The following is a 17,600-nucleotide window of genomic DNA, read 5'->3' as shown; positions in this document are numbered from 1 at the left end:
TCACACATCTTAAAAAATTGTTTCAATCTAATAGCTAAACAAGAAGAACTCACCAGTCTTCTCATCATAGAGTCCTCTTAAGAGCACTACTATGTATTTTTTTAAAAAAATTGTTAAGTAATTGTGTTAGGAAATGAGAAGTCTTTTTAAATTTTAGAGAATTTTCTTTAATTTTCTTTATTTTTTTATTTTTTTATTTTTTGTGTAAAATATACAAATAAATTGCCCCCACTAGGCCCAATTGTAGACTCTCTACTTTTATTTTCAAATTTAAATAATAACCAAAGTTACCCAGGTCACACCCATTTCAAAATCTAAAACCGAGCAAAAGAAGAAAAACCAAGATTGCCAAGGCTTAAAAAATAATTAAGATATGTGATCTAGCTGTATCTTCTCTCATTCTAAAGTAAAAGATTATATGTAATGTATTGTGTTCTTGTATAAATTTTTTTAATATAATATTGAGGTTTTAAAATATTCAAAATACATGAGTGATTTTTTTTTTTTTTTGGTCCTTTGGAGATTTGAACCTTCACTATTCACTTGAAATGTAGAAGAGATACTACTTAATTCACAATACCCTATATATGAGTGATTATTTGATCTAAAAATAATTAGTTCAATTGTCGATATCACGTTACAACTTTGAAGTCTAGGATTGTTTCCGGTTATAAAAAAAAACAAACAAATGCTACAATTGGTTATGTTTTGAAACCTTTAATTGAATTCATTGAGAGATTATTACCGTCTAATATTTGATTAGAATCGGAATTAGAGTGCAATTTGGGGACGATTTTACAATCGGGCAGGAAAATTGAGTCAGGGTTTGGAAATGGTAATTTTTTTGCTCATTTGTAATGTATGAATGAATAATAATACGATTCCATTAATTAGTACATAGTCCATTTCAATAGGACTTAATAGAGGGTTTATTAGTAATTACAGTATTATTTAAGTGGTGGAGTTATTTCCCGTATTTAGGTGTTCATATTTGAGCCTTATACTTTTTTCCCTCACCTCTAACTTCTAACCCGAAACAAAAAAAAAAAACACAAAAAAAAAAAATTACTTTTCCAATCCCACATTTTTATAGTAATATATTGCTTGTTGCTCTTCATGAACCATAACTAATAAATGCTCTTATTTAACATAAAAAGTATACACTTGGCATAAAAACTATACACTTGGCATTAAATATGTATAATCTTTTTCCATAACGTGGTTTTCTCCTTTCTTCCAGTAACATCACATTTTGGGTTGCACTAGGATTGAAAAAACACATTACCAAATAAGATGGTGAAAAACATTTAGATTGAAACAACACGTTACCAAAGAAGATGATGGTGAAAAACATTTAGATTGAAACAACACATTAACAAAAAAGAAAAAGAAAAAAAACAAAAACACATTAACAAACAAGATGGTGAAGAACATTATTGAATCAACACATTAAAAAACAATAATAATAATAACACACACAAACACATTAACAAACAAGATGGTGAAATTTTAGGTGGTATTTCAATTTCTCAAACTTAATTGGGCTATAATGGCAATGGTGTAATATCCTAGGCTAGTCTTGTTTTAAGAATTTTAATGTAACTTGAGCACTCAAAGAAAGTATTCCGACTTGTAACATTCTTTCTATCATAACTCGCAACGTCTTTGTTTGTCGGACCATCCTGCCTACTAGGAGACACACCCGACTCCTCCAAACTGAGATCTGGTTTTGATATCAACTATAACAGGCGATCTGACCAAAAAATGTAAGCTGTTAAGTGGGACTAACACTCAACTCATATATACCATTCACTTCCCTATCCAGATTTGAAATAGGACAAGTGTTCTAGGTAATGACCCATCTATAATAATCATCCATTGGACCATCGTATTAGTTTTTGCTCTGATACCACTTTGTTAAAAATAAGTGGTCAAAATGTGTGCCCACACACACACAAACACTCAATATTTAGAAAGAGAAGTAGATGGAGGAACACTTGAAAAAATATCTTATTTCACTTATACCATTTCATCTTATACCATTTCATCTTATTCATCTTTTCTCTACTTCTAAAATAGGTATATTCATTGCCCAATAACCTCCCTACTCTCACTAACATGATCGTTAGTAGGCATAATTTCTACTAACATGAACATTAGTAGTCTTGTAACTCTTGTCTCTTGATTTACATAACTGCCACGATCACACTAACCTAGGACAATTAACTACCACTAATATGGTAAATGCAAACCAAATACTTAAAAAAAAAAAAAAAAAAAAAAAAAATTCACACTAATTCCTATTAAGACAATTAACTACCACTAATATGGTAAATGCATACCAAATACTTGAAAATAGAAAAATACTAAAATCAAATTTATTTTTCTAACACATTGACAAAATTGGCGGGTTTTGCTCCTTTTTATTTGGAAAAAAAAAAAAAAAATGCTGAGATCATTTACTTCTCATTCAATCACAACCGTCTTCAATATACAAATGAATTTGATTTAAGTTAGTCCTCACTTCTACTTTAAAAAACTGGACCCATGTAGCAAGCTGTGATCCAAATTCAAAATGCATAACCAACCAAACCGACAACAAAATTTCCACACCAAACAACCCATGCTTGCTTCAAATTCAACGTCCTGAGGTGAGTGAGAGTGACAATTATGAAATTATTAATTATCCAAGTAATTCAAAAAGGTCTTCCATATGCTGAGTGAAAAAAAAAAAAAAAAAAAAAAAAACCTCCAAAGTTCAAGTATTTCGAATATTATTTTCTAGCCGTTAGTAAATTTGAACACTCGACCTTATCTATTCATACCATCATGCTAGAACTTTAGTTTGGTGACAGAAGTAATACCTATACATGAATATTTTAATTTGAATAATGTATATACATTACCAAAATTCTTTCACAATATTCGTTTGGTAAAAGACAGTTTTGTTTTGATGCCAGATCTTATTCAAAGAGGTGAATCCCAAGTCCAAGATTGTCACGACTTGAATCCATAGGATCCGAATCATGAACCAGAAAGGACGTAAAATAATCCCGGGACCCTCTGGCACATATCCCTTACACACAGAAACACATACAAATGTGATAAAAGGGAAAAATGAAGCTCGGTCCTCACAAAGATAGATAAGAGCACCAAAAGCATACAAAATCTAATTATGATTTAACACCATATAGAAGTCCAAAAATATTACATACAACAATTTATTTCATACCACGGGGACGAACAAAACCATACTAGGAGCCAAAAGTCCACCAAGAAATTACATGATAATATAACATACCAGCAGATTATTTCATTGGAGACATGGAATAGAAAGCAGTGACCTACCGGCAGTTAAATTTCATAGATGGCCGGTTCGCTAAGAGAAGCAGCGTCTCATTCTATCTCTCTTTACTCTTCTTTTTTTTTTTTTTCTTTCTTTTTTCTTTTTTTCCATTTACATGTCCTTTTAGACGAATTAATACTGATGTACCTTCCACAAGTAGACGAATAGCTTGAATGTTTACAGAGGGATCACAGATTAATAGCTGCGGCAAAGATATGGAGCTTGCCTGGTACACTCGAACATGTTCCAAATACGTCTTCTTTTTGGAGTACTGGATCTGGATCCAGTGAGCTCTGATTCATTTCTCTGCAACATCTCCCACAGCACACGGACATCCTCATACTCACAAGTCTGAACATCTTGCTTCAACTTCACTATACCTGCATATGCTCAAAAGCCGAGCTCAATCAGGCCGAACATCCAACTGTTTGAGCTTTACTAGATCAAATCAGAAAATTGTTTAAATGCAGCTAAAGTTTGACTTGAGTCTAAATATTCGAGTTTTGTTTATTAGACTTGTTTAGTCAATGTCGGAGTACTCATAATTAGTTCAAGTTGAAATCGAGCTTGAGATAATTAAAGATTGGTAAAGTTGAAAAAAAGGTACAATCAAGCCCTAATAAATAAACCATGTTCATGATCCCAACCGCTTATATGTTCATGAACTATGATCACCAACTCTTGGCTCCACAAATTTACTAATGAATTTAAAAGTATTGTTCAAGATGACTCATTAATAGGAAAATAAACATGACCTGAGATCTTGTCAAGCCAAGTCAAGGTGTTCATAACTCATAATCAACTCAATCGCCTCATTAGTAACTCTATCACCAAGAAACCACTCCTTGATACAATTCAAGTAATGACTGGCTCAGATTCAGGTCTGAAAATAGTCATCCTATGCAAAATAATACTAAAAATTAGATCTCATTTCATTCCCGGCACACCCACATAAGTGCACCAATATTGAGTAATGGCCTCTTTTAAGAGAATACAAGTGTGTGGTAAACATTTCTGATTTCCCTCAATTATTTTACGAATTAAACTGATTAAATAGTTTTAAATCTCTTCAAATGAATTTATAGTAGAGATAGCTAGGGCAGGGTCATTTTGCAGTCTCTAATACACATAAATGCTTATAATTTTACTTCTTTCCATGGTTGGTAGTTTGGGGAGTTTACAATTCTATCATGTGTCGATTAAAAAATCTAATGAAGAAAAAATAGATAAGACCAATCAACAACTAGAATTGGCTCTTAATCCCACAAAAAATAGAAAATATATATATATGAACTCTAATACATAAACTGGTACCAAGAACTTCAAGTGATGCACATCGATGATTGATTTCAAATAGTAATCGTGACCCATCCCCTGGTTTAAAAAACGCCCTCCCTAACACAATCAACTAAGCAAACTAGTAAGCACATTGAGTACAACAAACTCCTTATACCATACTATAAGAATCCAGTTGTAATCAAAACAAACAGAGTAATGCTATCGGGATAGCCCTCTTATTAAAAGAGTCACATGGTCAACAAATAGAGAGCTCAGACTCTTGTCATGAGATGACTCTCTTAATAACATTACCCCAACAAATATCCCTTACACAAATATATACCTATATATAGATATAAATAAATATGGACACACTTTTTTGTCCCCCGAAGAAGCTCGCACACTCACATTGCCCCTAAAAGGACTAGAATTCTCGACCTTCTACATTGGAAGGCGAGAAGGTACCATTGGAATACAACCACCGGTGGTATATGAACACCTATTCGATTATTTTATTTTATTTTTTTCCCAAGTCATCTATTTAAACATTGATATACTTCAATTACGGAATCATTCAGGGATGATTTTGGCATACTAGGGGAAAAAGAAAACCTTATGATTGGTACTGCTTTTCTTAATTTTGTAGTGAAATCAAAATGAGGTCAAGCTTCATTAATATAAACAATAAAAGATCACCATTGACAACAATTAAAGGTAACTGCAACAGACATTACGAATAAAAATCATGACCCAATCTCATTGGAATTAAAGGTACTGAAATTGACATTACAAATAAAAGATGAACACTGAAAACTAAAATTAGAGGAAATTAGAATTGAAAATTACCGGTTTTTCGAATGCCAAGACGAGTAGCCACGCCAGTCCAAGCTCTTCGCACAGGAACTGTCATATTGCGCCAGCACTCCATCGTCAAATCCTCGTCGTATGATGAATGATGGCCCCTTTTGGCCTTAGGCCGGTCCGGCGACATATATATATATATATATAGATATATATATAAATGTCAGATTGAAATCAAAATATGTGAAACCTACCGAACAACAAAACCATAAACAGTTAATTCTTCAATTCAATATATATATATATACATTGAAAATCAATGATATCAGAATCTGAATAATGAAATCAAAATATGAGATACCTACTACTAATCAACAAAACCATAAATATTTAATTCTTCAATTCAATACATGCATACATTGGAAATCAATTGTTTCAGAATCTGAATAATGAAATCAAAATATGAGACACCTACTGATCAATCAACAAAACCATAAATAATTAATTCTCCAGTTCAATATATATATATATAAATATACATTGAAAATCAATGATTTCAGATTCTGAAATCATAATAATGAAAGAATGATGGATTGCACATTGGATACCTAGAAAGGGAATAAATCGGCGGCAACTTATCGGTTTCTCTCTCTAGAACGTCTCCGCCTGCAGGAGGTGAGGGAGGGAGGTGGCATGTTCGTCCTCCGTCACTGGAAATAATCGTTGCCCAACGCCTGTTTGTTGACGCAATCAATCAAAATCAGGAGGACACGTGTCAGATCTGTCCCCTGGATCCGATGCTACTTGTTTGGACGTGTGGGACACGTGGGGAAATTTGATTGGTTTTCCTCGTTTTGACCGTTTGCTGACCAGTTAGTAGTTTTCCTATCTTGGTGTTACTTTACTTGTGATTATCGTACGCCCCATGTGAAGATATGATTCTTGGTGGGCCTGATGTCCTTTGCCGTAGGCCCATAAATATTCGGGAGGTGAGACACCATTGATTACATGCATAGGGTGGGCCGGTGGCCCTTGCCAAAGTATAAGATTGTTCCTTTCTGATTTGTGGTTCCGGTTTTAAACTGAAAATCATGATTTGCGGTATCGATTGTTTCTTAACTTTTTTTTTTTTTTAAGATTCGATATTATTATATACCTTTATAAATTGATCGGTTCGTTCAATTTATCTCGATATTCGTTTAAATTCGTTACATCGCGACCGTGAATGATATCACAATTAATACCGCAATTACGAACTATGTTAGAAAATATTTTCTTTATGTAGAGTGGAGATAAACCACGTACATCTTCCTTTCTTTAAATTTTTAAATGACCGAAAATTTTGTTCACTAAACTAACCAAAAACATCATGATTAAAGAAGCCATACAATCGTATAGGTTTAGTTAGAACAAAAAATTTGTAGGAAAGTTGTGGAAGATCCTTAAAGAGAGAAAACTAAGGGATGATAAGGAACATTTTGAGGGAGAAATAATTTTTATTAATTTTTTATGAAAAAAAAAAAAAAAAAACAATGTTTATCAATGTTTGCTAGTATAGTTATTGCCCTGTCCTTAACAGAGTTTTACCTTTTAAGTTCACTGAAAAATTTAAAAAATTAGTCCTATTTTCAAATTGTAAGGACTTGTATAAATATCATTTTGACTGATACGGTGGTAATGGAAATTTGGTGACCTCTTTGTTAATTGAATAAGAATCTTAGCTCTTCTTGACCTCAATAAAGTGGTGCTTAATTTTCCTTGAATTGAATGTTACTAAAATTAGCTAATATCACATGTAAATTTTTAAAAATGAGGACATACAGTTAAGAAAAAAAAGCCATATAAAGTAAATAAAAAAAAAAAAAAAAAGACATATAAAGTAACAAGCAAACAAGCTCATTCAGTTTCCAAAACCTACTTTGTGTCACACCAATATTTAATAAGCCATATAAAAAAGGAAATTAATCAACTTCCATTTCAGCAATTGATTAATTCCTCAGGTTGATTAGCACAGAACATAATTAGCAACTCCAGAAGCCCGTCAATCTCATTATCAAGTTGATAATTTAGCAAAGTACTCTTGAATGAGGAATGCAGCTTTTCCTTCATCTCCTCCGTTGGCGAAGACGATTTGCCAAACAAGGTACACAGAAAGCCAACCACTTTAGCCATTGCAGAACCGAAAAAAGTTCTTCATTTTGATGACAAATTGTTTGACAGCATCAACTGCTGCACTTACCTTCGTTGACACAAACTTGTAGGAGGTTTCAAGCTGAGATTTCATACATGAAAAAGCTTCACCAAGCTTCCTAAGTATGTTGTCCATTGAGAGTTACCGGTTAAGCAAACAGATTTATTGACTGTAGGATGCATTCAATACGAAGAAGGAGAGAACACACACAACTTTTATATATAACTCTTGAATTCAAGAACATGTATTTAAAGACACCAATACATAGACTCTAGAAAAAAACAAAATACAAGACAATAAATAAGACACTAACTAGTGTTTTATCTCCCAATTCATGAATTTGGTTTAATTTTCCAACATCGATCAATTTGCTTTGTGTGAGACTTAATATATAGTCAGAGTTGGGAAAGCCTAAGGTCCCATAATTAATCAAAATTTCCGTAATCAGTGCTTTTGGTGTTGCAGCAAGAAAATGAAGCAATGATCACGAGAAAGTAGAAGAAATAAAAACTGTGAAGTATCAAAATTAAAAGAACGGTTTGCAGATTAAGTAGCTTGTTGACTTCATCTTATTGGAGTTGAGTGAGTCCTCTTTCAATCAAGCACAAGATTTAAGTCCTTATTATAAATTAAAATTTGATGGCCTCTTATTAATTGACTGAGATTCTAAGCTCTAGCTAAAGATAAATAAAGTGATTGCATAATTTCCTGTTAATTACTGAAATAGAAGAAAAGTGGCAAATATCACCACTGAGACAGCATGTTATTAGAAAAATGAGGACACAGTTTTAATCCTATACAACATCTCATAAACATACCTTAACATCCCTAACAAAACATCAAGATAATCCATTTATAGTCCTTTCAAAGTTATAAGTCCATTTCAGTTTCCATAACCTAATTTGTAGCACACCAATAATTAATATCCAAATCCGAAAGCATACTAAGGAAAACGACATTCATATTAGCAATTGATCATAGCTTATTCATTTTGACATAGCACCTTAGAGACACTCAAGTCAAGCTTCAAGGGATTATTAGGCCTAAAGTCGAAGTAGTTAACATCGCTAACTACTAAGGCTGAAAGCTCATGATTTAAACAGAGAGGCCCTTCTTCATGCCAAAAATCATTTTCATTGCACACCTTAACCTTAAAAAATAAAAATAATAATAAAAAAAGGTCTCACACCTCATTTCTTTTGAGTACTTTTTTTCATGCCAAGAAACTATAGGAGGTTGATTTCACTACCCATAACCTTCTACCCTTCAACAGATAATTTTGTACTCATCTTTTCTAGATTGCAATATTTAAGGAACACAGAAAAGCCAACCAATTTCGCCATTGCAAAAATGCTCTTCCAGACTACAGAATCAGACTTCTTAATATTGCAAGATCAGTAAGATATCTTCTTCTCATATTTGATCTTGAACCAAGCCACCTATGGAGAATCCTTACACTGAAGAAAATCCTCCTTCAGTAGAAGATCCCCAAAGAAAATCTCATCACTTTTAACTGGAGGATCAAAGACAGAGACCAATAATAGCAAAAAAGAAACCCTCCTTTCTCACTTCAGGACTAAGTTCAAGCTCCCAATTTTGAGGTTTCTGATCCATAAGCTTAGAAAAATACTCTGAAACTAGGCCGAATAGCAGAGGAGACTGCTGTCAACGATGCATAGTATGATACTATGATCAACAGGTTTCCTTCCATTTAGAATCTCTAGCAGAACAACCCCAAAGCTTTAAGAAAACCGCTCTTCTGCATCAATTGTCCAGTCATTGCATATCTGCATTCATACATAATGATCTTGTGTATGTCTCCAGCCATTTTCTTTTCCATGGCATTCAACGAATCCGGTTGAAATGGGCAAATGGCTCCGGGTTTGCCTTTGGTGCAGGTTTTGCCACTTCAGGAGTCCCAAAAACATTCCAAAATCTGAGAGTTTCATCCCCTGCCGCAGATGCAACAGTACATCCATCTGGGCTCTGAATAATAAACAAGAGAAATCAGAATAAGACAGAAAATAAAAGAAGAAAAAAGAAATGCTAAGTAGTAACAACAAACTTTCTGCAAAACAAAGTTTTCAGATTAATTTAGTACCTGAGCCATGAAAAGAACTCTGGATGTATGACCAGTAAGCTCTGCTACCTTCACCATTGACGGGTATTTCCAAAGAGTGAGCTGATTCTGAGTAAAACCATGAGAACTAAGCAGCTCACACTCATTCTTGTTCTACAACAGAGCACAGACTTGCAAGCCTGTGTCAACCGAATTCAAGCATGCTCCAGTGTGGGTGTTCCAAAACTTTATGCACCTGTCACCTGCTCCTCCACCAGAGGCCAGCAAGTTACCCTGGAATGGGCACCAAGCAAGGGCTTTCACGGCAGCTGTGTGGCCTTCGAGCCTGTGAAGCCACTGCGTCGGGGAATTAGAAGAGGCCACTGATCTGTCCCATATATGGAGTAGATTGTCATTTCCTCCACTTGCCAATTGCTTGCCTGAGGCTGACCATTTTAAGCCACAAACTTCTTGATGGTGCCCCCTATATGTGATCTCACTCTTACATCATTGTTGACGATTTGACCGTCCATCCCTCCTATAGTCAAAATATGATTGTTCCAATCCAGGGACCCAACTCGTGATTGATGGCCGCCTCTCAAAGTTCTTAACTGCAGAAAATTGCACCATAGTAAACATGGTAATTAGCAAAATATAACATCAAAAAAGAGGGAAAAAAAGAATAAGAAAGGAAACAATAATATATGTTAAAAGAGTACAAACCTATCGATTAGCTGTAGAATCCCAAAGCTGGACTTTAGAATTGTTCAAGCCAATAGCAATGTTTCGGCCATCATGAGCCCATTTTACACTTGTAACAGGTCCATTTTCGTCATCAAGGGTGAGAAGTTCTGAGGTAGAACCATCAGAAGCATCCCATAGATATACTGTGTTTCCAAGAGCAATGGCAAGAACATTGTTGCTACCCCAATCTAATAAATTTAAGTAGTAATCATCAACAAGATCGGGAGCATCTAATGTCTTCTCAGAAGTCTGTGAAATAACACACAATAACACCATTCAGTATTTGAAGAAAAAAGATTAAGAACAATATTCAGGCCATCTAATAGATATCCACCTGGGGAATGTACCGACGAGGCTTTGTGGGTTTGGACTGGTGAACTGATGAGGAGAAATCGTAGGGAATCGCCTCAACTGGAGTAGGAGGCTTGTTCTTAAAAGCCAGTATACGGGTCCGGTTCATGTTGAAGGTTTCTGCCAGTTTCTTCTGGTATGCTTCACTACATGGAGAGCTCTCAGCCGGATTCTCTTTGCCTTTCCTCTTTTCAGTCAGCATGTAATGCGCATAGTCGAAATCCATTGCAGATGGATTTGGTATGAATCTGTCCAACTGTTGACACAAACAAGAAACTTATAATGAGTTTAACAGAAACATGTGAATTTCTAGAATTGTACTAAACAAAACCCTGGCTTCAGAAATCCAATTATGAAGAAAATGTTATTTGCAAACAAATTAAGCATGAAAAGAATTGTAGCAATCAAAAAGGAAGAAACTAACAATAAGAATTATTGGGGCATACAAATAATCGGAGTAACTAACAATAAGAATCATTAAAGCATACAAATAATCGGAGTTTGAATTAAACAGAAACAAGAAACTTAAAATGAGTTCCACAGAAACATGTGAATTTCAGGAGTTGTACTACATAAAACCTTAACTTTAGAAATCCAATTATGAAGCTATTTGCAATCAAATTAAGCACGAAAAGAATTGTAACAATGAATAACGAAGAAACTAACAATAAGAATAACTGAGGCATAAAAATAATCGGAGTAACTAACACTAAGAATCATTGAGGCATCCAAATAATCGGAGTTTGAATTAAACAGAAACAAGAAACTTACAATGAGTTTCACAGAAACGTGTGAATTTCAGGAATTGTACTACACAAAAGCCTAGCTTTAGAAATCCAATTATGACGAAAACCCCATTTGCAAACAAATTAAGCATGAAAAGAATTGTAACAATAAGAATCATTGAGGCATATGAATAATCAAAGTACCTAACAATAAGAATCATTGAGGCATCCAAATAATCGGAGTTTCAATTAAACAGAAACAAGAAACTAACGAGTTTCATACAAACATGTGAATTTCAGGAATTATACAACACAAAAGCCTAGCTTTAGAAATCCAATTATGAAGAAAACCCTATTTGCAAACAAATTGAGCACGAAAAGAATTGTAACAATAAGAATCATTGAGGCATACAAATAATCAAAGTAACTAACAATAAGAATCATTGAGGCATACAAATAATCAAAGTAACTAACAATAAGAATCATTGAGGCATCCAAATAATCAGAGTTTCAATTAAACAGAAACAAGAAACTTACAAAGAGTTTCACAGAAACATGTGAATTTCAGGAATTATACTACACAAAAGCCTAGCTAGCTTTAGAAATCTAATTATGAAGAAAACCCTATTAGAAAACAAATTAAGCATGGAAATAATCGTAACATTAAGAATCATAGAGGCATACAAATAATCAGAGTAACTAACAATAAGAATTGTTGAGGCATACAAATAATCCGAGTTTGAATTAAACAGAAACAAGAAACTTACAATTAGTTTCACAGAAACATGTGAATTTCAGGAATTGTAATACACAAAAACCTAGCTTCAGATATCCAATTATGAAGAAAAATCTATTTGAAAACAAATTACGCATGAAAAAAATTGTAACAATGAATAAGGAAAAAATTAACAATAAGAATCATTGAGGCATACAAATTATCGGAGTTTGAATTAAACAGAACCCTAGCTAAAGAAATCTAATTATGAACAAACCCCTAATTCCAAAAACAATCAAGCAGGAACCCTTGTTCTAGATAAATAAATATATAAATAAAAGAAGCAAGGCTCCTAATCTGGATAAGGAAAAATGAATTGTAACATGGATACGGAAGAAACTAACAATAAGAATCATTGAGGCATACAAATAATCGGAGTAACTAATTATTAGAATCACTGAGGCATAACCGGAGTTTGAATTAAACAGACCCCTGGCTACAGAAATCTAATTATGAACAAAACCCTACTTCCAGAAAAAATCAAGCAAGTAAGTTCCCCTAATTTGGATATGAAATTAAAAGCAGATAAACCCTAGTTGCATAATCAAAGTAACAAATCCTAATTTTACAAATAAAAATTGTGAAATAAAACCCAAAATTCTATGCCGGTGAAAACCCCATCTAAATTTAGATCACAAACCATAACTGATGCCAAATATATATATATTGAGTATAGAAAATAGGAAGATGCAAACTACATATAATTATATGAGAGAGTATATGTGTGATTAACATACGTTTTCTTGATAATTTCTCCTTTGAAGAAACTGTTCTTGAAGAGGGCATCGAGATTGCGTCTTGGTTGATGAAGATCTCATGAATAATCTTGAATCCATAACGTTAGCACAAAAATAGAGAGAGAGAGAGAGGGAGAGAGAACCCTGAAAAAACAAAGCGAAAAAAAACCCTGCAAAAACAAAAGGGGAAAAAAAACCTGCAAAATAGAAAACCAGATTAAAGAAATAGTGTTTTAGAGGAAGAAAATAGTGATTGTAAGAGAGAACACGATGAGAGAATCAGAGATCGCCGGTGACTTCGTTAATTTTTCGAGTTGCATTAATCTCAGCAAAGAGAGTGTTGGTAGTAGAGAGAGAGAGAGAGAGAAATGATTGAATATATATATATATATATATTATATGTATTTCTAAATTAGGGCTTTTTTTTCTATATATATATATATATAGATAAATATATTATATGTATTTCGCATGAAGCTCCCGTCGAAAGTCACCACTTAGGGCATTGAGTGATCCTTTCACGGCATTCTGGACCTCAGCGTCTTCCGCCTCCAGCTCCTCCATGCACTAGTAAGTATCCTCAAGTCGTCCTAGCACGTTGGCCATTGACCTTTCCATGTCTACCGAGCGTGCCTTAAAGCCCGCAACGATGTCCTTTGACCTAGCCCTCGCCTTCGGTCCGGTTGGAAGGCAATTTTCCTCCCTACCAAGCAGCTCTTCCCCCTGGACGCTACTCATATTTGAGTGCTCGTCCATAACTTTCTCCACACAAGGTGTGACGCTTCACAACCTTAGCTCTGATACCAACTGGTACGGACCTGGACTTTCCAAGCTTCGTGCGGCCTTACACGCTTTCAAGCTCCCTTGAAGCGCTAAATTAGCCTACCCGAATATGCTAACTTAGTAAAACCTAAGGCTAGACAAGTGTTTGCTTGCAAGTGTGTGTGGGAAGAGTGTTAGACATATGAGCAATAGAGTTTGCAAATGTATAACTTGTATTGCATTTCATGGTCTGGAGCAAATGAGCTTCTCCATGTATTTATAAGCATCACCATCTCTTATAGATGCTTCTAGAATTCTCCATACACTTCTAGAAAATTCACATTTCAAGGCCACAGAATGGATGGTTCTAGAACTCTCCATACTACTCTTGGAGAACTAAAACCTTCCATACACTTGTACAACATTCTTCACAAATTTAGAATCTTCCACATAACTCTAGATAAATCCGGAAGGCTCTGAAAACTTCTCTTGCCATGCATCTTCCTTGCATCTTCCTTGCAGCTTCTAACTCGGCATCTGCTTGCTGTTTTCTTCATAGGCGAGACATGACATGCATACTTAGAAGTATGCTTAGATTTTTTGAGTCGGTTTTGTCAAAAAGGGGCATTGCCCATTCCAATTCTTGTCAAACCCAAGCATGTCAACAGTGCACTAGACAATGTCTTGTTACATGTACAACTACAAGTTACATAGCATATCTTCTTGCATAATTTTGTGTCCACAATTATTTACTTGTGCTCGAAATGTTCAAGCAAAATAAATGTTATAGGTAAAGATGATGGAAGGCTCATTATTAGTGGTATCTATCTAGATGATAAGCTTGCATCAAGTCCGGAAAGGCTCAACACTATAGATGTAACAGATTATTAGATTCTCGTATCAAGAAAAGATTGGAATTGAATAATTTAGCTGGTCGTTGAAGTTGGTGGGTATGAAAACTTATCATTTGGTGAAAGGGACAGCGGGATCTACATTCCAAAAGGCAACGCAACTGAGAGACTTGGCATTGGAGATGCTGAAGCCATTCGGAACTATTTTTGCCGAGCAAAAGGGTTGTCATATTTTATTTTATTTTCCTTCAGAAATTCAAGAAATTTTTTATAGATGAATAAGGGTTTTACAGAAAAGCCAACGGCCCAAAAGAAATCAAGAAAATTAAAGGCCCATTTAGCCTTTAGAAACAGATCATGCATTGCAGGCCATGAATACAAGCCCAGAGGCATAATAAACTATAGTACAGGCAAGCCCAACTTGTCAATTGTCATACTTAATGTGATTTCATCTTCAAAAGACTTATAAGGCCCTACACCTAGCATCGGCCCAAAAAGCATTCTTTAAGCGCCTTCTTTGAGCATATCGATCATGTAAAAGAAATTAAGAAACATTATACTTCACGATATTTGATTTGTGATTTTACTTGTCAGTTTATTTGATTGCTTTTTGTATCTAAATCACCGTGGTGTACAAACTTTTTAAAATCTTTTACTTGCCTTTATTGATTACCAAGAATTACCTACTCATAATATATCTAGAAAATATTTTGGGTAAGCTTTTCCAAAATACATGTTTGCCTTGTGTACTTAAAAAAAGAAATATATTAGCCTAGATGGGACTCAATTTGGTCCTTTAACTAAGCTTTTAAAATTGAATCATTTGAATAAGTCATTATTTCTAAATTTTTAGTTAGTTGTTTTTACTTAAAATACTCATTTTACAGTAGCAACCATTCTAATCTTCCAAGTTTATAAACTACTATGAACTTCCAACATCACAAAAACAACATTCAACACATAAAATCAATTAATCTGTAAATACAAATATTGTATAGATAAATATTTTTTATGACTAAAAAATATGAAAAAATAAGAACATATGGTAATCCAAATAAACATTTGATAAGATGTGAAAATTTCAATTCATAGATAACTTCATTAAATTAGTAAAGTATTTATAATAAATTTTAGTTTTTCCAAGCATATTAGTCTTAAAATAATAATACAACTAAAACAATACCAGTATAATTGAAAGGTAAACAAAACTTATAAGAACCTAATCTAAAGTTAGTTTTACTCGTTATTAAACTCTTATATGCATGCAATACAAATCTTAAATTAAAAATTCCTCTCGCATATAAGTTTTGTGAAATTAATTTTGTGGTTGTAATTAAAATCAAGGCATTAAAAGTTATTTCACTTAACTTGTGAAAAGTTATAAAGCATGTTTTGAACACAATAAAAAACAACCCTTCAAGAGGTACAACATTGCACCGTTAATTTAGCTTTAAAGGTAAGTCAAGGTCTCCGTATTCACTTTGAGCAGAATCAGATTCTCCGGATTTTGTGACCTAAGCAACTTAAGGAGAGGTTAAATTTCAATAATAACATTTTATCGGTTTGTTTTTTTTCGGAATGTGCCTTCCGGAACAAAATCCTCTCCGGTTACATCAAGTTAGCGATGCATCCTAAAAAAAAAAAAAAAAACACGCAATAAATTAACAATATGCATGCACACTTCATTTTTTTATAACATTGTAATTAAAATCAGGTGGTATTCAAGGATAAGCTACGTACAAGTCTTACAAAACAGGAAAATAAGAATAAAAAATGAATTTACATAAAATAGAACATTTATAATATATATATATATATATAACGTTGTCTACAAGATTTATAAAGGAATTAGTATCACATCATAATCATATCATATATCCAATTATAGTTCTACAAAAACCTAATGACATTTAAATATTATATTTACTATTTCATATAAATTACATATAAATTAACAATATGCATGCACAATTCATTTTTTTGTGTTAAGTTCCTTAAAGAATACATAATTACTACGAGTGAGTGATGTAGGATCTCGTTCTTATCTGCTTTATTTATTAATTATAAATTTTTGAACCATTTATTTGATTGTGATAAGGGGGTTTGGCTTCAATTCTGAGAAATTTTTGCATATGATTCCAACCAATCACAATTTAATACGTAAAAAATGTATTAATTTAATTTAAATTTTTATTTATACATTAAGTTGTGATTAATCGAGATTCGAGATCATATAGTCTTGGAGAATATTACCAATTCTATCTACCTCGTTTGTTTTTTATTTTTTGTCGAGTAACTCAGTTGGTAGAGCTACCCTCCTGAATCGTGTGAATCGTGTGGGAGCATTCAACTCACCCCATCCTATCTCCTTGTCAGGTGAAATATATATATATGGGTTTGAACATGTGAGTATAATATAAATTTTAAATATTTACAATTAATATATACACCTGAGACCTACATAATAAATAAATATTTTTCAAAGGGCTCATTTGGAACCCATTATCATTACAAAAATATTAATAATAATAAAATAAAAGAATAAAATGCTAAGCGCAATGGTACAATCGTTGTCCATTTTTGGTAGAAGACATTCGTCCCTTTCACTTTGTATTAAAAATTATCAGTCCTTTTAACTTTAAATATGTAAAATTGAAATATTTAGAAAAACATAAAAAGACAATGATAAAAAGATTGTATTTATATTGCTTTGACTTTTCAATTTGGATAAATAATTTGTGACAATCCCATAAAAAGAAGAAGATAAAGTGTTAATATGGGGTGAAGATCGCACTTGATATATCACGGTTTTTTTTCGATATATTGTCATGGTTAAACATTCTCAATTTGGCTCATGCTTAACATATATATATTTTTTTAAACATGTGTATCAACCCCACAACACACGCACCATTCAAACCAAGAGTACGATTCAAAAGCGAAACTTCAAAATTTTTCTTTCCGAATTTCTATCAACGCT

General features: G+C 33.3%; 1 long non-coding RNA gene and 1 pseudogene across 1 annotated transcript; both read right to left on the bottom strand.

Moving 5' to 3' along the window:
* Positions 1-3,161: 3,161 nt before the first annotated feature.
* LOC132279209 (uncharacterized) lies at positions 3,162-6,153 on the bottom strand. The gene is made up of 3 exons (XR_009471247.1): positions 6,034-6,153; positions 5,471-5,675; positions 3,162-3,726 (listed from the first exon to the last, which is right to left on the bottom strand). It is a non-coding gene; the product is annotated as an uncharacterized LOC132279209 (long non-coding RNA).
* Positions 6,154-8,557: 2,404 nt separating this feature from the next.
* Positions 8,558-13,386, bottom strand: LOC132278694 (cell division cycle 20.2, cofactor of APC complex-like; annotated as a pseudogene).
* Positions 13,387-17,600: the final 4,214 nt, after the last annotated feature.

The sequence above is a fragment of the Cornus florida genome, unplaced genomic scaffold (assembly GCF_030987335.1).
Source record: "Cornus florida cultivar Cherokee Brave unplaced genomic scaffold, ASM3098733v1 CherokeeBrave_3.0.0_Hap2_Chr10, whole genome shotgun sequence".
Lineage (NCBI taxonomy): Eukaryota > Viridiplantae > Streptophyta > Magnoliopsida > Cornales > Cornaceae > Cornus > Cornus florida.
This window is presented reverse-complemented; position numbering and strand designations above follow the sequence as displayed.